Source organism: Herpailurus yagouaroundi, unplaced genomic scaffold (genome assembly GCF_014898765.1).
Source record: "Herpailurus yagouaroundi ecotype Mexico unplaced genomic scaffold, PumYag 250, whole genome shotgun sequence".
Classification (NCBI taxonomy): domain Eukaryota; kingdom Metazoa; phylum Chordata; class Mammalia; order Carnivora; family Felidae; genus Herpailurus; species Herpailurus yagouaroundi.
In genome coordinates this window covers 20,201,365-20,226,264 of record NW_024412467.1, presented here as the reverse complement: position 1 = coordinate 20,226,264, position 24,900 = coordinate 20,201,365, and the positions used below count along the sequence as shown (strand labels likewise).

The window sequence follows — 24,900 nt, the reverse complement described above, 5'->3', positions numbered from 1 at the left end:
TTATAGAATGGGCTATGGAGGCTCGGTGTGTGTGTGTGTGTGTGTGTGTGTGTGTGTGTGGCCTGTCCAGCTCATTCACTCAATCAACAGATATTTATCAGGACTGGAGCTTGTGCAGAATGTACATACAGATGCATGGAGAGTCACACTGAAGCCATGCGGCTTCCTGTTGTGACATCACCAGTGCTGGAGCTCAGTGAGATTGGCCCAATGGTCACATGCTCCCTCTCCCCCTGGTGTGGTCTTACCTGTATGAGGAACTCAGCTTACTTAGCTCCTTTTATTTCTCTTGGACTGGGAAACCACACAAATCTGGTGGTGGATCCACCACCAAATCATGACTTAAATTCTGTATGTGATTGCATAGATTGAAAGGGTCACATTCTATTTTTGATTCATTATTCTAAATAAGGTGGTTTACTTTGATTTAACAATAATGGTCAGCAACACCTCCACATTTCTTACCATGTGCCTGGCACTGTTTAAACAGTTAAAAAATATGAATTCAGTTAATCCTTCCAGCAAACCCAGGTGGTAGCTAACATTCACGTTATTAACAGATAAGTGCCCAGAAGTGTGTTTGAGTTGTCTATAGCTTTCATTTCAGAAAAAATGGCCTGGGTTTATGAACTAATGCTTGGAAAGACCAGTGAAACTTTTTCATGTTTTCATGAAACCCTGGGTTTGCTAATAATTCTTTCTCCCTTTGGAAAATAATCTCTTTTAGGTCTGGGTATTATATAAAATGCATGCCTACTCTTAACCATTCTGGCACCAATTACTAAAGTTTAAAATAGTCCAGGCTCATCACCTCTTTTCCCTCTCCCTTCCCTGCCCGCCTTCTGATATTCCTCTGTTCCTAGACATGTCCCTTGCAAATGGGAGAGAGGATGAGCAGAAACTCACATCTGTCAGACACAGTTACCTATTATCATCTCTGCTAAAGACCAGGTGGTTGCAGAGCTGGATATTAATGGGATGCCCTGTCAAGGGCATTTTCCACCCAAGCCCTGTCCTTCCTGCCATGGAGATCTGCCTGTTTCTTCCAAGATCTAGTGTCTTCAAACCTCCCGACAATAGGAGAGCATCCGTATGTTATAATTTTATTTCGTGTTGTGAGCTTTCCCTTTATCACCAAAAAGTTCCTGGAAAAACAACAAATTAGTTCCACTTTACTGAATAACAGAATGTGTTTGCCATCCGCTGTATATTTTTAACCAACAGTTGTTTCTGGCCACCTTCTATTGGTGTTGTATTGCCCTGTGTTGAATACTGAAAGAGCATATGTCTTAGTCTCTACCGGTGGTGAATGTTTGGAGAGAAAAAATGAGCTCAAATGGACAAAATGAGAAAAATAAATGCTTTTGTTGTATCTTTTTTTGCTAAGTTGTAAAATGCATCTGTACCCCTTCTCCTCTGTTTTGTTTAGAACCTCAGTATATCAGTCTCCTATTGCTGCTATAACAAAGTACCACAAACTCGGTGGCTTATTTTATTGTGCTTTGTTTTCCAGTGCTTCACAGATACAGCATTTTATTTTTTTACAAACTGAAGGTTTGTGGCAACCCTCCATCAAGTAGGCCTATCAGTGCCATTTTTCCAACAGCATTTGCTCAATTTCTATCTCTTTGTCACATTTTGGTAATTCTCACAAAATTTCAAACTTTTTCATATTATTATATTTGTAATGGTGACCTGTGATCAGCAGTTAGGACTCGCTGAAAGCTCAAATGATGGTTAGCAATTTGTTAGCAATGAAGTATTTTTAAATTCAGGTATGTATATTTCTTTTTAGACAATGCTATTGCACACTTAATGTACTACAGTATAGGGTAAACATAACTTTTATATACACTGGGAAGCCAAAAAATTCATTTTACTTGCTTTATTGCAATATTTGCTTTTTTGCAGTGGTGTGGAACTGAACCAATATCTCGAAGGTATGCCTGTACTGTCTCATAGTTCTGGAGATCAGAGTTCCAAAATGGGTCCCAGTGCACTAAAATCCATTCCTTCTGAAGACTCTAGGAGGGAATCTATTTTCTTTCCTTTACTGACTTATAGAAGCTGCTCACATTCCACAGTCCCCTCTGTCTTCAAAGCCAGCAATGGCAGTCAATTCTTTCCCACCCTGCATCACTAGGACAATAACTTTTATGCTTCCTTCTTCTACATTTAAAGGACCCTTGTGATTACATTGGGCTGCCTGAATAATAAAGGATAATCTCCTATATTTTACGGTCAGCTGATTAACATCCTTAATTCCATCAGCAACCTGCATTCTTCCTTATCATGGAACATAACAAATTCACAGGTTCTGGAGATTAAGACATAGACATTTTTGGGGGAGAGGAGCAATATTTTATCACACCCAGCATTGTATATTCTTCAAAGAATGCCATGTAGGTCAATGGATATTTCTATTAAAAAAATAAAACATGAGAAATAAAATGAAAAGTTTATCATATCTCAATGTTTTTTAATGCAAGAACACAATGATCTATTTTATGGTTTGGGTTGGAGGTTGTCATGGACACTGTCATTTGTGATTATTATTTCCCCCCCAGATAAGTTAGCAATGTTGTCAAAGTGCATAAAGCAAATGCTGCTGGTTCTGTGTACTGTCAAAATGAGCATTAAATGCACTTACTTGCTAAATGATGTCGTGTAGATAATGTGTGTTTGGAGAAGAATGAGTGTCTCTTCCTTTCCACTCTTCCTGGTAATTCAGTTACTTGAGATGGGCAGAGGACCTAAAATTCATCCATTTATTCCAAGTCATCAATGCATTCAGCATATATTTTAAAAACATGTGGCAAATGGCAGTCAGAGCAGTATATGCTGGGGAAATTATGAACAAAACCAAACGTGTTCTTTGTGCTCTTGAAAAGTTTAACCTAGGGGTGCCTGGATGGCTCAGTGGTTAAGCGGCCGACTTCGGCTCAGGTCATGATCTCGCGGTCCGTGAGTTCAAGCCCCGCGTCGGGCTCTGTGCGGACAGCTCAGAGCCTGGAGCCTGTTTCAGATTCTGTGTCTCCCTCTGTCTGACCCTCCCCGTTCATGCTCTGTCTCTCTCTGTCTCAAAAATAAATAAACGTTAAAAAAAAATTGAAAATGTTTAAAAAAAAAAAAAAGTTTAACCTAGTGAGGGTCCATGTGGGAAGTCTTATAAAGCTTACACTGAGCCAGACCTTGAAGCATTAGCAGGATTTAGAGAGACAGGGAGAAGAATGAAGAAGAAGTTTTCAAGACTGGAGGAAAACTGAGTCAAGCCACTGTGGCAGGAACTCACCAGATACAGGTCTCTGTACTTTCATCTTTTCTGATTTCTAACTGCTTTGATGGTTCCCATGATACTACCTTCAGGCCCACAACTCAAAATCAAGGTAAGAGCAGTGAGGAAAATCCATTTTCAGGATTCAGAGAAGAGAATCAGAAATCCCACTTTGGGGAAAAGACAACAATTGTGTTACAGTGAACAAAGGCAAAACCTCTTGGTGCCAAGTTTGGGAAATGCTGAATGTCAAAGGCCAGCTCATGACATTTCATCAGAAAAGGACACATGAGGCACACATTCCGAAGAGCTGGTACAGAGTGTTGGACAGATCAAGAGCCAAAAACAGGCTCAGAACAGAAAACAAGGCATGCTTCCCCCCCCAAAATGTTAGCTGGATTTTTGGAACAAATATTCATAATTTTATTTGAATAGCACATCAGGCCTTGAACTCCAATGCTTCATTTTGAATGATTAATTACCAAGTTGCTACATTGGTTTGAGGTCTTTTTATTGAGTTTCTATTAAAAATTGTTTCAAAAAATGCTTTGTCCCTGAACAAATGCAGTAAAAACTAAAAAGCAGAGGACAAAAACACAACCTTGATTTTTGCAAAGCCGTTAAAGACTTCAGGAGGTAAGGAAGAAGGAGGCTTACTGCAAAGATCCATAATCCTGGGCTGTGCAGCTGTATCCGTTAATGGTGACTGCTGTAACAGACGATCCTCAAAATCTCAGTGATTTGGTATAATAAAAGTTTATTGCTTGTTTTTGTCATAGTTTGATGTGGTCAGTGAGCTCTGCTCCACATAGCCATTCAGGGAACCAATTTTCTTCTGTGCTGAGGCACAGCCATCTTTAACATGTGGCCTTGAGTTTCCTCATATCCACTCACCAGTCGACAAAGGCCAATGCAGAGAAAGATTGAGAAGGCACATCACCTCTTCACTGCCTGCCAGGGCACATCCCTTCTGCTCAGTTTCCATTGGCAAGAGTATGTCACATGGCTCCCTCCAACTCTAAGGTCTCTGGGAAATGTGGTATAATTGTGAACCCAGGAAGAAAAAACCAGCTTAGTAACCATTTAGTGCTGTACTTTAGTACTCTCATCAGATTTTCAAGTTATTTGGCAAAAAGGAAGTCCAGTTGACACTGTTTGGCTGTCGTTCTAGTGGGTCACCAGCTTCTCCTGTTCATCTACTTTCTTGATGTTCCCATCTGGATTTGTTGGAGAGACAGGGGTGAGGAAGGGAAAGGAGAGGAATCACCTGAAGTGTGTCTTCCCCAGGCAGACATAGGATACTTTTCAGGTGATTCCTGCTTCTGTTTTATTCTATACCCTCACGCTCACCTAAGAAGTTTCCCATCCAAAAGAACTTCTATTGAACATGGACACAAGAATCTCTATAGTTTCGGTCTCCTTAACTATGTGGTGCTGAGGTACCACAAACAAATGTGCATTTCTGATACTGACAGCAACCTTGCCCACCATGATTGTACAGAACTAAGCTTCTTTGTCATAGATGCTGTCTTTGAGAATCAAGATGAAACTGCCAGTAATGATTATCTGTATGTCCAAGAAACAGGGTGAAGCAACCACCACCTTGCTACTTCCCTCTGCCCTGCACATGTGACCAAAGCAGCTACCTGCCCTGCTGTGGAAACAGCCTCATGGATCACAACCACTATCTGCTCTCACACTTTGCCATGTTGTCTGGGCTAGAGAGACCAGGGTTGGTCCCCTTAGGTTAATTTTTTTTTTTTTTTTTGCCTTATAAATATTGACTTTATAGAAAGGACCAATTCAAAACTGGTCAGATGACACACACCAGAAGCTTCCAGAACCACAAGGATAAAAAACGAAAACCAAAACCAAAAACCAAAACCAAAACAAAAAAAAACCCTGAAAAAAAATACCCCAGAGCAAACTGCCTGAAAAATCAAGGTTTCAGGTGTCCAAAGGATTCTAAAGAAACTCATGTGGCTGGGGCTGGAGAGACCCCGATGCCTGAACAAATACCCAGAATGTAAGGAAAAACAATCCAGAAATCCAAACCCACAGTCCCTGCCCACCGGCCCCCACACTGTCAAGAGCTAGGCAAAGGGCTTCACAGCTTTTTTGGGGGGGTGGGGTGGGGCGTAGAGAAGCAATGGAAATAGTTTAAATAATGGGAGATAGGGAATTTTTATATTTCAGCTTTATTTTCTGAAGAGACTGGTAGCTTTAGGTTAAGGAGAAAACAGGAATTTTTCTTTTTTTATTGTTTTAATGGGGAAAAGGTCTAGAAATGGTAGGTTGCCGTGAAAAGTGCCACATCTGATCTGTGATCTGATGGCCCCCAATTCCTAAAGAGGAGGTAAGCCCTGGTGTGGCAAGTCAGGAGAGATACTGACTTTGCATGCTACATCCTCTTGGGAGAACACAGCTCCAGAGACAAAGAACTGGCTGGCATGGGTTGGGGGGGGCAGCAGAAGGGGGCCAGAATGGGGGAACCTTTAAGTAGTACCAAAATTAGCTCCCGTCTGCTCCCTGCTGGTGGGTCCCTGGGGTGTAGAGTGGCAAGGAGGGTGTTAGGACTGAATGGAGAAGAAATTGAAATGCTGATAAAAACCACCCTACTTGAGGGGTCCACAGGCCCTGTGTCTGAAGACTAGAAAACCAATAGGGGTTGGTCGATCAGAGTGCCTTCTCAATCATCCCCCTGAACCCCATCTCAGTTCTGGAAGGGGATCAATACCGCCTGGAGGGTGACCCAGTCTTGGCCCTGGGCTCCCAGGGGCGGGGGGGGGGGGGGGGGGACACAGTGGGCTCCCCCCCCCACAAACCTCCCCCGGCTTCACCTCCCTTCCTCCCTGCCCCTTGCAGGGCAGCACCCAGTTTTTATCCTGCAGACCTAGGCGGCAGCCAAGCGTCTCGCGGTCCGCTCGGCGGCAGCACATCCAGTAGGAACGTCCGTAAGGCAGGTCATGGTGGTAGGGCTTTAGGTGCTAGCTGCACAGCAACAGGTCACCCTTCTCGTATCTCTTGCGGCACTGCTTCCAAGGGTCATAGCGATACAGGGGGTCGCGGCTCCAGCGCGAGTCTGTGGCCCGCACACCAAACGCCTCAATGATGCCCTTGAGGTGGTGGCAGGTGCGCTTGAGGGCCACCAGGGCCCGCGTGGGCAGGAAGCTGAAGACCTTCACCAGCACCTGCTCGGGCAGCAGCAGCATGTACTGCGGCGGCTCCAGCAGCCACTGGATCTTGAAGCGGATCTCCAGGAAGTCGTGTGACACGTGCCGATACAGGCGGCACAGGGAGGTGTCCGCTGTCCCCTCAGCGTCGTCCAGCGGTGGCGGGGGAGTCGGCTGGGGGCGGCTTGGGGGGCCCATCCCGACGCCGGGACTGGAGGAAGAAGAGCTGGAGGAAGAAGAGTCGGGTGGGGGCGGCTCCTCGGGGCTGACCATCAGGCACACCGTCTCCTCTTTCACATTCTTGGTGCCATCCTTGCCAAAGAAGATGCACTTGTCCACACCCGTCACTACCACGTCCACGTGGAAGCCTGACGCGCCGCAGTCCTGGGCAGGGGCTGGAGGGGGCGCCAGGGGAATGTCCTCAGGCCTGGCAGGGACCGTGGTCTCCCCCTCGCTGGCTTCATCCGCCCGAGCCAAGAAGGAACTCCACATTGCTGGGCAGGACATCCTGAGAGGGGCTGATGAGCTGGTACAGGTCACTAGTGATCTTGTCCTTTGCTCGGGCCCCGGGGCCTGGGCTGCCAGGGTAGGCACAACTGGCCAGCTGCTGCTCCCATTGGGCAAGCTGTCATCGGGAGCCTGAGGCTCTCGGCCGTTGGAGATAGGAAAGGCGATGCGCACCTTCCCTGGGCCGGGCCCAGGCTGCTCCTCTTTGCGGAGGCCTTTGGCTGGAGGGCTGTCCCGCTGGGCCTCAAGGTGGGCCACTGCCTCAGCTATGCGGCTGCAGTCCCCGTCACCAGACCTCCGTTTGGACCCCAGACCTTTGGCAGGCCCACCCTGCTCAACCGACACGGAGACCATAGGCGCTGGGGTGCCGGGGCATGGGTAGTTCTGTAGGGCCAGGGCGGCCCGCTGTTCCACCAGGGCCACCATCTCGGCCACAGAGAGCAGGTCTACATCCTCACCAGCTGAGTCTGGGCCCCTTCAGTGGCAGGGGGCCCTCTAGGCCCCCTGGGTCCGGTGGAGCCTTAGTAGGCTGAAGACAGCGCCTCCTCCGCTTGGCCTTGGAGCTGTCACTGCCCCAGTGCCCCTTGACCTTCATGGAGCTGGCCCGGCTGTCCCCACCACACTGGTGGGCCACAAAGAAGGCCACCTTCTCCTTTGTATTCCCAGGCTTGATAATGTACCACGTGTCCAGCAGGACTCGCCCCTCATCACCAGCAGCTGCTGCGGAGAGGAGCGGGGCAGGCTGGGAGGCAGGGGCGTCAGTGGCCAAGGTGGGTGGGGTGTTCTCTGAGTGGGCAGGCCTGTGGTCTGGCTCAACCCCCCGGCTCTGGGCAGGCTGATGGCTTGAGGGCTGCCGCAGGTGGGAGTGGCTGGTTCTGGGAGTAGGTGCCAAAGGGCCAGGGACACCAGAGCTGGAAGGGCAGGAGGCCGCTGCGGTCCATCCTGGTAGCAGACAAGCTGGGGTTCACCACATTTCAGGACCTGCTGGATGGTCAGGGGAGGCTCCACAGGCCACCATGTCTCTGCACTGCAGCTCTTCTTGGCTACCTGGGTTTCCCCCACTCCCCCTTAGGTTAATTTTAGGAACATTAGTTATTTGTTAATTTCTTTAAAATTTTTTAAATGTTTATTTATTTTTGAGAGAGAGAGAAAGAGAGAGAATGAGGGGGGATGGGCAGAGAGAGAGGGCGACATAGAATCTGAAGCAGGCTCCAGGCTCTGAGCTGTCACCACAGAGCCTGCTGCGGGGCTTGAACCCACAAACTGGGGGATCATCACCTGAGCTGGAGTTGTACAGTCAACAGACTGAGCCACCCAGGCGCCCCTATTTGTTAATATCTTGAGTATTTAGCACAGAGCAGCGCCTCCTCCAGGCAAAAGAGATGGTTACAGCTCATTGGTGCTCTCATACATGCCTTCTTCCTTCCTCAGACTCTACCCAGAGACACCTTAATGAGAATTACGAAGACCCTGGCTATTCTGAAGGGAATCTGGGCCACATTAGATTGTAGTTTCCTACTGTGCTGAAAGGAGCTAACAAGTGAAGCAGAGAAATAAATAGGTTTGTCACCGCTAACTCCTTCAAATGGTGTTCCCATTAAAATAGACCCCATGAAGGAGACTTCTCACTGGTAATTGCCACCAATATATCCATCACAGTACAGATATCTTTACTAAACTCTAACCCACCAATATCACTAAAAAAAGAAAAAAGAACAAAATTATTCATGGAGGTCATTCATCAGGGTTACGTTTAGACTTCTGTTGTCAACTATTACCACTTCTTTTTCACACTGGAATCTTCCCCTTTACTATGGTGGTTTTGCCTCAGAGTTGATGTGCTTGCATTTCACAAACACACATGAGCTTCCTACAAAAGACTGCCCCTCAAAAAATATTTTTCGAGAAGATAGATGTAAGTTGGAGATTTGGCTCTATATACACAGTATATTACCCGTGTGACTTAACTCAAATTATTTAACCTCTCTGAGCCTTTAAGTTGCTGATAGTGATACTCATTTGCACCATTTTGCTGGTATTAGACAAGCATAATGACAGTACGGAGTTGGCGCTCAATAAACATTGGCTTTCTTCTTCTCCTTTGCTTCTTCCCTTTGCCCTCTCTCTCCTTTCTCTCTTCTCAGAAGCACTCAACAACTTCATCGACAGGACTCTGATGAGCTTGCTGGAGAGTTGGGCTTAGGTTGGGCAAGTTGGGTGCACTTGAGGGCCCCCAGGAGAGGTTATAATGAATAGGTGTATATTTTACGTGAAGGCAAATTAAGTCGAGCTTGTTCAAAGTAAAATACTTTATAAAGGAGGCAAATGTTGAAGACAGAGGCAATATGGAAGAAGCCATACTCTGCAGGAAGGTATGCAGATGCCCAAGTTCTAAAGAACCACTGGAGGCGACATCCCAGACAGTGCTCATCTCTTGGCCACTGTGATACACTGTCCTGGTTTCTCTTCTTCCTCCTTGGGCTCCTTTGACAGCTTACCCTCCACCACCCAAGTCCAAAGTTTGAAGTTCCTCAAGACTCAGCTCTTGGCCATTTCCAAGTCTCACTTTGCACCCTCTCCCTAATCACATGCATGCATATCACTGCAGCTGCCAGGCATGTTCTGATGATTTTCAAATTCACCTCTCCTGCCTAAATGCCCAGCCTATGAGCTCTAGACCCATATATCCTACTGTCTATGGACTGTCTCTCGTTGGCTGTCTTGGAGCTTCTGCAGATGCAACTTGGCCAAAACCAATTAGTTATTTCCATCCCCAGACTTGGCCCGGATGCAGTGTTTGTTGACTCACAAGAGGTATCTGGGAGTCATCTTGGATTTCTCCCTCCCTCCCCTTCACCACCTCCTATCCAATCAGGATCCAGCCACAAATTCCAATTATAAAGCCACCATGCTCTCTCATGGGGCTACTCCTAGGGCTTATGCTTGACCTTTCACATATAGTTTCCAGACTTCAGATGGAAATATCTTGTACAGATTCTCTCTAATGCATCTGCCTTTCACCTTTCTGTGCCCACTTCTTGCCACAAACATTTCAAAGGCTTCCTATTGCTCTTAGGATGAAATTCCATGTCCCTGGCATGGCTTGCAAGGACTTGCACAGGTAAGGACAAGCCCTACCTATCACTTAACTTTATTCCTTGTCATCTCCTCCCTACTCTGTGGGTCAGTCACATGCACCACACTTTTCTCATCTCCAAGCCTTTACATGTGGTCTCCCTCCCTTCAGAATACTCTCTTGTCCATCCCTTTTTTGCATAGCTAGTTCTTGCTCATCCGTAAGATCTCATCTTAGAAACTACCATGTTTCATTGGTTTGAAAGCACATATTCCTTCACATTTTAATGTCTCCAAAATTGGGGTGCATTGGCTATGCGTGGAATCAAGTGGCTATGTCATGGGAGGGAGGAAATGGTGGATTGGACATGCTTAGCAACATTTCCCAAGCAGGACTCAAAATATGTCAGCTCTACATTGTTGCAAATTTGACTTAAAAGCACAGAAACAATAGCTGTTAGTTCTTTTATAGATTCTTTTAAGAAATATCACATCACAGGGGGTGCCTGGGTGGCTCAGTAAGTTAAGCATCCGACTTTGGCTCAAGTCATGATCTCACCATTTGTGAGTTGGAGCCCCGTTCCCAGCTCTGTGCTGACAGCTCAGAGCCTAGAGCCTGCTTCAGATTCTGTGTCTCCCTCTCTCTCTGCCCCTCCCCCACTCATGTTCTCTTTCTCTCTCTCTCTCTCTCTCTCTCTCTCTCTGTCTCTCTCTGTCTCTCTCTCTCTCAAATAAATAAACATTTAAAAAACTTTAAAAGAAGAAATATCGCATCACCAGTGCTCTTAATGGCATAGAGGATGAGAATGTGTGGAAACCAGGAGACATCAACTCTGAGTTGAAGGTGATTAGGAAGAAATGGACTCAGTATAAAGACATTTTAAGAATTCATTAAGGACTTATTTTGCTTACATTTCCTCTCTTAGCTATGCACAAAATGATAGGTAACAAAGTTTTATGTCAAATTAAAAATAAAATAAATATTATAAGTTATAAGAAAGTCTTCTGTCATATTTAATTGGAAACATCTTTTTCTTTCTTAGTGTACACAGAATAATGGAGTGTGTTACAACTGGTGACACTTTCGATTCAATGAAATACTGTAGCTCCAAAGAGCTGCCTTCACTGACAACCCCAAAATTAGGTCATCCTTTTATATGCTCTCTCATATTCTGGTACCTCCTTATACCACTAATCATGACTGCTGTAAATAGTAAATTGTCTAATTAGTCATTTAAGGCCTGCAGGAGTATAAGCTCAATATGGGAAAGAACTGCCTCCCTCATGTTAACTGCTTTTCCCCGGAAGCTAGCAGGTAAAGGTTGCTCAAGGGGTATGTTGTTTGAATGAATGAGTCTGATTATGACTCCTCTGGCTTCCTTTAGGTGGCCTAGAAATAGACAGTTGTCCTAAAATGCTCTATGACATGGCCTAGCCCACAGAGCCTGGATATAGCCCTGAGTGGGAGAGGAACAGGGCCATGCCATGTGAGGCCTTCAACCCCAGTGAGAGGCACTGATAAGTCCTGTGGGAGCAAATGCCTCAGCAGCAGCAGAGCCTGACACACCCCATCCTCATGTCCCCTGGGGCACATTCACATTTTATCTGGAAATGACACAAGTCTTGCCCCTGGGAACTAGGCCTTGAGAGTGGCAGGAGATAGTGTGAAAATAGGGCACACGCACTCCATAACGGGTCTCTTCCCTTCGAACGGTCTTTCCAAAAAGAAATGCTCACAAAGGACTGACAGACAGGGCTTCTGTGGGTTCTGAAAAGGCAGGGAAAGATGTGGATAGGACTCCCGCATGATGGCCGGTGGACAAATGCCCTGCAGTGTGCCCCTTGGCAGCTGTGTGCAGGCTCCCAGGCAGGACCTGCGGACGCTTCCAGCCTCATGTCAGCTCAGAGACACACCTGGGAAGGAAGGTTTCGAGGGAGCCCACAGCTCTGGCCTCTGGGAGTCTTTCCTTCGACATACCCCCAAGCAAAGGAAGCAGTGAGTCTGACTCCTTTCCATTTCTGCATGTGAGAAGAGAAGTGACTTTGAGGTGTGCCCTGTCAGCCCTTTGTCAGAAATGTGAGTCCATGGAAGGACACATGCAGAATGCCATGCACATACGTGGTATCCCAGGTTGCAGGGAAGGAACCCTATCCCTGCGATTCAAATGAGTAGGCTCCAGTCCCACTCCACACCGCTGTAGAGGGAGCCCTGTGTCCTCCCAAGCCCTCCTGGGCAGAGGAGAAGGCGGGGTAGAGGTGGGGCTCCCATTTTCCTTGCCACCTTGCCCATCGTACCTGTTCCCCTGAATCCGTTCCGATTATGGATTGCCACTGCCCTCCACCTGTGACAGCCCCTACTACATTGCACTATGAGGACCCAGGGAGCCAGAGGATCTCAGCTCCTTTCTTGATTTCCACAAAACGCCCCACTCACATAAAGCCTTTCCTGAATGTGGGAGCTGAAGGGAAGTTACTCCGAACACACTAAACAGCTGAGAAGTGAGTATTGGGCACATGCTGTTCTAGACCTCAGCCATTTCTGCAAACTCAGTTTCTCCCAGCTTCTTTTTGAGAAAAACTTGGCTCTCTCTGGCCTGCACCCCTGAGCTGGGTTCCAGGCATCCCCTCTACAAACCCAGTGGGCCAAACCCTTTCTTGCTCCCCTCCCCCCGACCCCAGTCTCTGAAAGGAGGGGTACAGGATCACCGACATTCACTACCCTCTGGTACACCTTTCCCTCACCTTCAAAGGTAAATTCAACCTCAGTCAGTTTGGGTTTTAAATAATTCCCCCCTTCCTGGTTGTTTACAGGTATGCAGATCATAACTGTTGGAGCTGGGAAGGACCTGGGTTTTTCTGTAGGACCTCCCCATTGCGTAGATGACAAAATAGAGGCTCAGTTTTGTTGAGGTGACTAGGCCACCATTACAGCGGACTAGGTGACTCAGCCAGGATTAGATTCAGGGTGACGTCTGGTGTTTTTTTTGTTTTTTGTTTTTTTTTTTTCCAGATTTCACTGTTAGAAAGCAGAGTCTCAACCCACATGCTTGCCTGGAGCAGGTAGGCCATGAGGATGACTGAAGGGAGCCAGGCAGGGTCACTGTGTGCATGGGGGCTGAGTGAGTCAGAGAGCATACTCTCTACAAGGGCTTAGCCTTCACTTAGTACAGTGGCTTTTTGTCCTGCCGGAATGCCTACCTGCAACATCTTGCCTGGGGCTATTTTTTTTCCACAAAAAAACCTAAAAGTCTGTATTTTAAAATTTACACAATATATTTTTTCAATGAATAGTGGTTTTATTTTTTCAAGTTTATTTATTTTGAGAGAGAGGGAGAGGGGGGAGGGAGAGAGGAAGAGACAGAGATAGAATCCCAAGCAGCTTCCATGCTATCAACGCAGAGCCCAACATGGGGCTCTAACTCACAAAACATGAGATCATGACTCGAGTCAAATCCAAGAGTTGGATGCTTAACTGACTGAGCCACCAAAGTACCCCTACACAATAATCTTGATAGCTCAAGTGTAAAACAAACACTGTGCAGGCCATCTAAAGCACATGTGTAGGCCAAGTTTAGTTCGGGGATAACCAGTGTGCAACTTTTTCTATAAAGAAATATTGCTGCAAAAAGACTCCCCCAAAGTTCCCTCCCCTGACTGCTTCTCTCTGCTTTTCTCCTTGAGGTCTCCCACTGCTTCTTGCTCCCTCCCTCACCTTCCCATGGGAAAGGGTATCCCATGGCTTTGGCCTAAAAGTCTTGATGGTCTTGACTGGCTTTGGCTCCCCACCTCTGACCCCCACCAATTCTCATTCATTGCCAGTGAGTTTGAAAATGAGTCATTAGGGGTGCCTGGGTGGCGCAGTCAGTTAAGCGTCCGACTTCAGCCAGGTCACGATCTCGCGGTCCGTGAATTCGAGCCCTGCGTCAGGCTCTGGGCTGATGGCTCAGAACCTGGAGCCTGTTTCCGATTCTATGTCTCCCTCTCTCTGCCCCTCCCCCGTTCATGCTCTGTCTCTCTCTGTCCCAAAAATAAATAAACGTTAAAAAAAATTTAAAAAAAAAAAAAAAAGAAAATGAGTCATTAAATCATGTTCCTAAATTCACTGGGGACCACACTAGAGCCAACCACATGTCAGTCAGCCAGATGCCTTGGCACATAAGTACAGTCTCAAATACAATTACACACAAAAGATGCTTGCCTTGCCTAGACATTACCTGGGTGGTAATCAGAAGTACACACAATTTGTAGCTAAGGAATATCTTTCTTTGGATTAGGAAGGCCATGAGTGTGTCTGACATGCTTTGCTGAAATTCTAGGAGAGCAGTTCCCAGAAATTAGCTGGCTCCTCACAGAATTTCTTTATGAGGTGGATTTCAGGAACATAGCCCACATCTCCCATCAGATGACAGTGCCCAGAGTAGGCCCTTGTGTGAACCAAGGCTCACATCTGCTGATGCTTACAGCCACAAGGCAGGCAAGTTGCATGGGTTCAGTGGGATGGGAGAGGCTGTGGAAGACTGAAGACCAGATGGCTACCAGGAACAGCCATTCGTAGAGCCAGCTGACAACAGACTGCAGGACCTGAGTAGCCATAGCTTCTGATTTTTCAGGAGAAGTTGGAAATCTGGAGTTTCATTTTTTTTAAGTTTATTTATTTATTTTGAGAGAGAGAGTAACAGAGCACACAAACAGGGGAGAGGCAGAGAGAGAGGAGAGAGAGACAGAGACAGAGAGAGAGAGACAGAGAGAGAGAGAGAGAATCCCAAGCAGGTTCAATGCTGTCAGAGCAGAGCCTGACACAGGGCTCAAACTCACAAACTGTGAGATCATGACCTGAGCCTAAACCAAGAGTCAGATGCTTAACCAACTAAGCCACCCAGGAGCCCCAGTTAGAAATCTGGAGTTTTGTGTGAATGCTTCAGGTAACTAATGTTTGACAACTAATTTATTTATTTATTTTTAAAAATTTTAAAAATATTTTATTTATTTTTGAGAGAGAGAGAGAGAGAGAGACAGAGACAGAGCACAAGTGGGGGAGGGGCAGAGACAAAGGGAGACACAGAATCCAAAGCAGGCTCCAGGCTCTGAGCTGTCAGCACAGAGAACTAATTTAAATAAAAACAAAACACCTTTCCCACCACTGAAGAATTCTTTGAAGGTTTGATTCAGCTGTCAGATGCTGGACAGCAACATCTAAGCTGAAATGTGGGGTCAGGAAACACTCAGAAGAAGCCAGATAACTTAGGATATTGTTCCTAACTGTTTGTATGGAGTTGCTCATCTAAGATTTTAGATTCACACATGGCCACAGAAGGATCACTGATTGATGCCTGAGTTTCTTAAACCTCATTCTAAACAGAGATACCGCATGCCACCTGCATCCTTCCGTAGGGTATGCCAAACTTGATTGGACATGGCCATGGAGAAGGAAACTATCCCTGGACCTCATCACACTTTGTCCAACATACACCCTAGAGAATGTTAGCAGCACACAAATCACCCCTCCCTCCCCTCTATCTCCTCACCCTGTACTTACGGACAGATTTCTCTTCAAGGTTGAAGCCATTCCCTGTAGTAGGCAGACATGGCAGGCAGTAGAACTACCCTCTGCCTACACGTGATCATTCTATCTGAAAGCAGAGGAGCTTTGTATTTTGCAATCTGTGCTGTGTTTTGTGTCCTAATGGGGTTATCATGCTGTTGGCCACATGAAGACAAAGCTGGTCTTTTGTCCAGGAAACCAGACAAGAAGACAAACCTCTGCTTTTCTCTAAACACAATGTGGTTTAATTCAACAGTATTTATCAAACACCTTCTATGTGTCAGGGACTGTTGGACATAGAATTGTCTTTCAGATTGCTCCTGAGTGAGGGAGTTAGTGATGGCCTTCATAAGAGAAGGACAGAGCGAAAACTGAGTAGGTCCTAAATGGAAGGTGAAGGAAGCAATAGTTTGTAGGCCTGATTACCAGTTTCTTATGACTACCTATATTTCTTTCATTTTGTTAAGCCAAAGCCTTTAGTAACATTCCAGCTTGATCTCAGTCATACTGTTGGGTGTTAGTGGGGAATATCATGTTTCCTAATTTGGGTGAGGGCTTTATTTACAGGGGGAGCAAGGTCCTTCCCAAGGTCATGATGGTGGTGGTTGTAATAATATGGAGAGATCCAAGGGAAGGAAATTTTAGGAAACTAATACCAAGTCTCTGGAATCCAGCTTTCCACTTAGTGGATAGATTTTTGCTCTAGTTAATGGCCTTAGAGGATGTAAGGTTTATTTTTTATTAAATCAGTTGGAAATTTCCAATGCAGAGATGAATCACTCTTACAGGAAATATCAAAGAACCATTCTTCTTTTCAGCATATGTGTTTTCATTCCCCAAAGTGAATTTCTCATTTTTTCCTTCCAAGTCAGCTACCTCTCTCATGTTCCTATCTCAGTTTTGACCTCAACATCAGGTTAATTACTCAGGCTAAACCTCAGAGTTGTGGTCAACATCTTCCTCCCTCTCCTTTACCCCTGTCCCTAACTCCTTAATACTGAATTCAAATGTTTATGGTTTTGTTGAGATGTACTTCCAGAACTGATGTTCCATGAAGCACTGAAGATATTGGAAGCATTATGAGAACAGCATACTTTGGTCAGCATATTTGGGAAACACTACATACCATACCCTCACCCCTCCCAAGAGATGGTCTGAGTGCATTCCCATATTAAAGTCTCTGAGAATGTCTGCAATTTAGAAACCTGTTTAACTTCATCTGACACAGAATTTTCCACATTTTTCAACCACAGAACATTTGTTAGAACTCCTGTTAGTGTTCTACATAACAATGGTTCATTACTAATTTGGAAAATTCTGTTATGGATACATCCTTGGAATGTTCCTCCCAGAAGTTCCCATTGCTTACTTCCTCCATGATTTTCCTTTTGTCTTTCTTTTTTAAAAAATGTTTATTTATTTTTGACAGAGAGACACAGAGTGAAAACGAAGGCGGGGGAAGAAAGAGAGGGTGAAACACGGAATCTGAAGCAGACTCGAGGCTCTGAGCTGTCAGCACAGAGCCTGACATGGGGCTTGAACCCACAAAACATGAGATCATGACCTGAGCCAAGGTCAGATGCTTAACCTACTGAGCCACCGAGGCACCCCAGATTTTCCTCTTAAGATCTTTGCATCAGCCTTTTACTTATTATCCCCACTATCAGTCTCCACCACTTATAGCTTATTATTTTTTCTGCACTCAGAGTTATAGCCTCCCAAACTACTGTTGTGATCAAGTTTCTCTCCTACTCAAAAATTATACATAGCTCCCATACTGCCAGCAAAGTAAAGTCCTAGCTGCTTAGCATGTGTCTGCTTCCGTTTTGAGGTGTCTGGTCAATACAGACTGAAAATTGGCCATATCTGCCAGGTGCTAAAAAGTGGGTTAAGTAACAAATTAGCTAAGGCCATTGGAGCCAGAGATAGTCCAATAGAACAGACAAGGAGAAGCACCAAGGCTATCTTTGAGGTCCAACATGAAACATGTCTGGACTCATGACCAAGATTTTTCCAATATGAATGACAGCCCCCATTTCAGAAACCCATTAAGCTCAGAAGCCACCCACACATCCAGGAATATCACATTCAAGCTATTGGAAACAAAATCATAAAGGAGAAATCTTGAGATCAGACAAAGAATAAAAGACACAGTACCAAAAGAGAAACAAAAGTAAGTATTCCAGCACATTTCTCGATAGAAACCAAGACGCCAGAGGCAATGGGATTACACCATAATTCTATATCTTGTGAAAATACCTTTCAAAGATGCAGGAAAAATAAAGACCTCCTCGACCAAACCAAAACTGAGAGACATCATTGTCAGAAGACCGTCACTACAAGAAATGTTAAAAGAAGTCTTATGGCATAAAAAAATGTGATGCCTGACAGAGATTTGGATCTATAGAAACAAAGTGCTGCAAACGGAATAAGTTAAGGTAAAATAAATCCATTTGTCCATTGTTTTTAAACATAACTGCCTTAAGTGTTGGGGAGAAAGCAGGGAAAGAGCATATGGCTCTTAACTCTCTAATAAGGCAGGAGAGGAAATGGCAGGGCAGTGGGGGATCTTCAGTCATGAGAACATGTCATGAGGATCAGGTGGCTGGTTTATAGCCAGAGGGCCCTGTCTCTGAACACAGCTCTCCATTTTTCTACTCCAGCCCTTCTTTCCTACCTTGTTTCTCACTAATCCCTTCCTTTCACATCCCAGGAACTCAAACACAAGGATCCCTTGCTGAAGTCTACATGACTTTCCCATATTCAGCCCTACATGTTACATTACTCCCTCCACTTCTATATCTACCTATTCTCTTCAGCTTTTAACATTCAATGAAAATGACATCTTGTCAAGCAGCTTTCTGTAGTCCTCTGAATTGGGGTGGATTTCACCTACCCCTGTGACCCATGACAATTTTATTATAATATCTATATTAATGGGATTTATATTGTACTCAGCTATTGATACGATTTTCTCAAGCTCATTTTAAGTTCATGAACACAGCCACCATTATGTAGTCATTCTCGAATCCCCCTTTGTCCCATCCATTCCCTGTCCAACCTATGTCTAATGCTGAATGATGGATGGATTCTGACAGATACAGGCTCAGCAAGTTTGTTGAATAAAATTAAGACAAAGGATCTTAGGCTTCTTTGATGCCCATGTTCTTTGAAATAAGGTAAAGAATGAAGCCAACATGAATGCAGACACAAGGGCTTTTGGATTTGACTTAAGCAGGGTCTGTTTTCCAGGATCCTTTCGGGACTGTTCAACAATCACAGCCATTCTATCAAGGGGACAAGAGAACGCTAGGAACCAAGGTGGACTCCTGTAAAGAGGCCCAAGCCTGTTCCACGAGGTGAGGGATAGAGAAAGGCTATGATAGGCCATTCCTTCCAGCTCCCCAGATCTGGGCTTATAGCCATGGTGGACGTGGTGCTCCCTATGTACCCCTGCTCTGGACTGTATGAGCTCAGACACCTGGCAAGACCAAGCTTCACTGGGGGGCTCAGATTCAGCAAATATTCATTCCACAACTGATGAACAGGGAAAGCTAAAGCAACAGTTAGCAGAAGAGGAGGACCTCAGGGAGGACCAGAGTCAGGGCCGGGAGGTCTTGAGGACAGAGAACTGGCTCAGCCCTCAAGAATGAATCTGACTCAGTATTGGCAGAAAGCTGAAGTATTCCAGGAGAGTGAGCAAAGCTTACATGTCAGTGGGCCTAGTTTGTGGAACAATAAGAATACCAGGATGACAGAAACAGCTGTTCTGTGGTGGAAGGGTCAGAAAAACTAGCACCATCGGTCAATGTCCCTGGGAGTGGATGCATGAGTGCTTGATGCGAATCAGGAAGCAAGAGATACCCTTGTAAAGAGGTCTGAACCTTTCCCACATAGAGAGGTATAGCAAAAGGCTAGACCATTCTTTCCAACTCCCAAGCTCCCAGGCTGATAACCATGGTGGACATGGGGCTCCTCAGTGACTCTTCCCCTCATGTTGAACTTAGTCACTTGGCAAGACTAAAACCTTGGTCACTGAATGAGCTTTACCCTGTGACTTGAACACCGGCTGACAGCTGGAAAAATTATAAGCATACATACCCTTATTAACAGGGCCCAGCAACACCAGTATCCTCCAAAGGGCATGATATGTCTTACTTAATGCAGGCTACTACAACAAAGTATCACAGACTGGGTGGATACAAACAACAGAAATCAATTTCTCAAGGTTGTGGAGGTTGAAAGTCCAAGATCAGGGTTCCAACAGGGTTGGGTTCAGGTGAGGGCGTCTTTTGGGGTTGCAGACTTCTCTTTGTATCCTCGCATGGAAGAAGGGGCTAGGGATCTCTGCAGGGGTCTCTTTCAAAAGGCAGTCATTTCATTCACAAGAGCTCCAGTCTTATGACTTAAACACTTCCCAAAATTCTCTACCTCCTAATACCATTACCTTCAGGGGTTAGGATTTCAACATGTGCTTTTTGTGAAGATAAAAACATTCTTACCATAGCAGGGCTGCCCATCATTGCTGTAGAATCTTCAGCAACTTGATACTGAAAGAAATACACATTTACTTGGAGAAAAGAATCACATATTGTTGTCTCCCCTGAATTATTCTAGATAGGCTTTTAAAGTAAGCAGAGTCTGCATGCTTTCATCTGTATCACTCCCCGTTTCTCACAAGAATATGACTCAAATGATCCCTGTTTTATTTATTTATTTATTTAAAAAAAATTTTTTTTAACGTTTTTATTTATTTTTGAGACAGAGAGAGACAGAGCATGAACAGAGGAGGGGCAGAGAGAGAGGGAGACACAGAATCTGAAACAGGCTCCAGGCTCTGAGCTGTCAGCACAGAGCCCGACGCGGGGCTCCAACTCACGGACCGTGAGATCATGACCTGAGCAGAAGTCGGACGCTTAACCGACTGAGCCACCCAGGCGCTCCTAAATGATCCCTGTTTTAAAGATGACTTTTACTGCAATTATGGGAGGATATGCCAATTAAGCCCTTTCCTTGCTCTTTTGGCAAGATGCTCAGTTACTATTGTTCAAATTCAGTTAAGCTGTGGAATCTTTGAACCGAAGTTTGGACCCTGAAGGGGCAGAGCCGCCATAGGAGCTGATCTGTCCTCATCCTGAACCTTGGAATTGCAAACATCCAGTGGGTCAACTTTTACACAGCGCTTGGGATCCAAAGGGTCTATTTGAGCTATAAATGTGCCAGGAGAAACGTTTGGTTGTTCATAACTAGTGTGGTGGCTCAAAGTACAGCCCATTTCTACCTTGATACTTTATTAAAAAGTTGGAAAATCTCTATCAGGGTGAGAAAGACAACTTTTACTTGTTCAGCGGGTGGTTTTTAAGAGCCTTAGAGATTCATTCCTAACACAGGTCTGTTCAAAAGTGTCAAAGGCACTTACCGTTCACCCACACATGCAGGGAAGGTAGGAGACAGAATATAGAAGAAATTCGAGCCTCCGGGGTGGAAGGAGGAAATTTTCTCTTTTGGCGGTAAGGAGCCTTCACACTCTGCTGGGGGTGATGTCAAGAGAGAGCGGCGGTAACCCATCTCTCCACACCCACTCACTGGGGACAGGTGAGATACAGCCCTCGATATTTCAAACACTCAGGCTCTCAACAAAAACCTTTCTTAATTCAAAGCACTTAACAGTGCTTTATATGGGACCATTATGGTTAGTAATTGTTTGCCATCCCAAACCAAAAAATACAAAACAGTTAAATAACTAGGCATTTATGCAGAAGGCTACCTGTCTCCATCCATGCTGTTTTGACTCATAGGACAGACAAGATGTTCAGGTCATGTCAATGACACTGATGTCTGGGCATTTGTATTTCCCAGCTGATGAGGAGGGATCGTGGACACTGGTCCCATTTTTGTCACTGTCACACTGCTGGCATTTCTTTTGGGAAGCATCCTCAAGTTCTATATCTCTGGGCCAGCTGAGGCGACCGCCAAAGAGCCCCTCCGGCCTAACCAGCATCTTACCAATCTTGGTTTTGTTGTAGTTCTGTTCCCAATAAACTCAATTCTTGACTCTAGACTCCTGACCTTGATCCTTTCTCTGCCCTGTTGACATTGGTATGTGAACTTTGGCTTTTCCTCCTGCATGCTTTTGCTTAGTGAGAGCTTCAACACTCAGCATACCTTGGTGCTGCTTTAACACTGACCCTAAAGAAAACAACCCTTGACCTTAGCTTCTGGGCCTTAGCCCTCCTGAATGGAGATATATGTATATACTGGGGTAACAGAGGTATCCCTCTCTTTCTCCCTTCTCTCTCTTTGACAGCCTCCCTCCTTTTAACTCACTGCTAGACTGATCATAAAATCCACAATGAGTCTGCAAATACTAAGAATGGCCAAACAGGGGCACCTGGGTGCCTCAGTTGGTTAAGCATCTGACTTCACCTTAGGTCATGATCTCACGGTCCATGAGTTTGAACCCCCCATCGGGCTCTGTGCTGACAGCTCAGAGCCTGGAGCCTGCTTCCGATTCTGTGTCTCCCTTTCTGTCTGCCCCTCCCCCACTCACAATCTCTCTCTCTCTCTCTCAAAGATAAATAAACATTAAAAATAATAATAATTAAAAAAAAAGAATGGTCAAATAGGTGATCCTACCTGGACTTTAGCAATGAATGCCTCCCAGATCCTAATGGAAGGCATTGTTCGTTATTTCCCTTATACTGGTGTTGCATCCCACCAAAAGGAGAAGAAAACGTGAACTTTGTTAAGTTTTCCGTACTAATTTACCTTCACATCGAGAAGAAATTTCATCCCAAAGGGTAATTTATTCAAAAAGCTGCAAATGTCTGGGAAGAGGGACTTCTAATGAAAGTGCCTTTTTAACCATAACTATATGGTGTCCTGACATTTATAATGAAACCCAGAGCCAGAAATAGATTCTTCGGGAGCATGGGATGTGTCTAAACAGCTAGATTAAGTCTATTCTGCTTAAACAGTGCCTCTGCCTGGGAGGAATCTGGGAGTTTCCATGTCCGTGTGGTTCAGTGGGCTTCTGGAATTGCCTTTGGTTTGCTCCCGGGGCTCCCGTGAGTTGCATAGCAATGGGCAAGCTGAGGCCACATACACATTATTTTATAAGCAACACACACACACACACACACACACACACACACACACACAAAACAAAACAAAAACAAAAAACAAAAAAAACACACCTGCCTCCATTTCCAAGCAAGATGGAATGCTAACCTTTCACTATATGTTTTGTTCTCCCTTAAAATTATATTGATTTGGTTTTTTACTTAATGATTAAGAAAGAATTTAGTTAGCAGCTGAGAGTGCTGTGCTTCCGTTTATCATCGTTCTTGAATCCACCTTGAAATCCTTGGGTAGAGAGTTGGAACATTTTGGAAAATTAATTAAAAGAAGACTTAAAAGTTGTTCTAGCTTGAAGAAACCACAAAGGGTCACCGAGGGGGATCATAGGCCCTTCCTTATTCAGTAGGGAACTCTTTAGACATTTTCAGAGGGGAAAAAAACTTGTGAAGTAGGTGTGAAAAAATCATTATATAATTTTGCTTAAAAATTGTGGCTTTCCAAATGTCTTCTAAAGAAAACATGACACTTTGAAATCATTTGATGTAAATTGGAGGCACTAGGGCAGAGGATAATCTTCAGAGATTTGGGTGTTCTATGCAAAATAATTCAAAACACACTGAGATTTAGAGACCACAAAGCAAGGTGGGGTAAGACAGTTGGATGACGGCCAGGGAGATATTTTTCTGGTGGAAAAGCATCCGCCACAGGCTTTTATGCTGATGCAGGAGAGCAACCTTCTCACCTAGGAAGGATATATGGGATGAGTTGCAGAAAAGATGGAGGAGAACGACAAATCAATTTCACTTCTCTTGGAAAAGAAGGAGGCTGCGCACAGAGAAAAATCACATGGATTAGAGAGAGGCCATCATTCATGCAAAGATGGTACAAGGATGGAAAGTGGGGGGACAACCCCCCTCCAGGAGCCAAGCTAGCAGCAGAAACAGAGGCAGAGGGCCCCACCTGCAGGGTGAGAGCCCAGCCTGCAGGGGGCAGCGGCTGCCCAGCCCCAGCTAGTCCTCACACCCTACAATGGCAGGACTCCATTAGCCAGATCTTCTAATATTTTGAGAAAAACCAGAAAAGCTAAGATCTTGATTTGAAATCTCACCTATTTTAAAAGGTTGGCAACAGGCTTAAAACCTTTATAAAACATTGTTCCAAGGGCTTCTGTGAGATTTGACACTTTGCAGTGACATATAAGAAACTTTCATTAAGGCAATGGAAGAAGGGAACAGTATTAGTAACACAGAAGACACAGGAAATTGAAAATTGCGAGTCACTGGCTAGGGTTTTTATGAGAAAACATCTCGAAAGCCTCGGTATTGGAGTCACGCACTGACAAGAATGCACATACCTCAGAAGGTTTCTGAACTCAAGTCTGGAAGTTAAAACCAGAGTTATATTAAATAGTGATTAATAACGGTTGAATCTGAATATGAAATCACTTCTACACAGAAAAAGGTTAAAATATTTATGCTGTTACTTGAATCAGAAGCTATATCTTGGCATAAATTCATGAATGGCTGAATTATGTGTTTTCTGTTTGGTCTTTCTGTGATCTGCTTGCTTAATCATTGGGTCCACATGACCACAGATCAGGTACCACTGCTAACCTGGCAGCAACTCAATAGAATATGGAACTAACCTCTAGAAAGGAACAACAAGTCCTCTTAGGGAAAGACTTGCAACCTCTAACTTATAAAATGATGGGAATTTTTAGTGGGATTGGAATTTCTCTCCATGCCCTACTGAGTCTAGATATTATTTCACTGCAGAGTAACCTTGCTTGAGGTAGTAAGTTTATTCCCCTTACCTAGCTTTACAGCCTATAATAATGTGTCATGTAGAATTAAATAAAACACTTCTATTATATCCATATGGTGAATTATATTGTTGTCTAGTGATAGTCATTCCTGCCCCACTTTTACCTTTATGCACCAAGCATACTATGCTGACCTTTGGCTTTAGCCTTGGCCTTGGGATTTGCTTTAGTCAATATCAATACAGTGTTAGGAGACATGATGTAACCAAAGGCTTGAAAACACCTGCATGATTGGGCTTGCTCTCTTGGTCCTTCCATCTTCCATCTTCCATGAGATGTGCTTTCTCTAGGGTAACTACTGCCTCTTCAGCCCAGAATGAACACATGGAGTAGAGCCACCGCAGCCAGACTCAGATCAATAGTTGAAGCCCAAATACGCCCACTGTAGTCCAGCCTAGGTGAACTGCCCCAGCCAACGTGCAGTCTC

At 45.0% G+C, this 24,900-nt stretch overlaps 1 pseudogene; it reads right to left on the bottom strand.

Annotated features, from left to right (window-relative positions):
• Positions 1 to 2,071: 2,071 nt before the first annotated feature.
• Positions 2,072 to 7,895, bottom strand: LOC121020550 (F-box only protein 46-like; annotated as a pseudogene).
• Between the last annotated feature and the right edge of the window lie 17,005 nt (positions 7,896 to 24,900).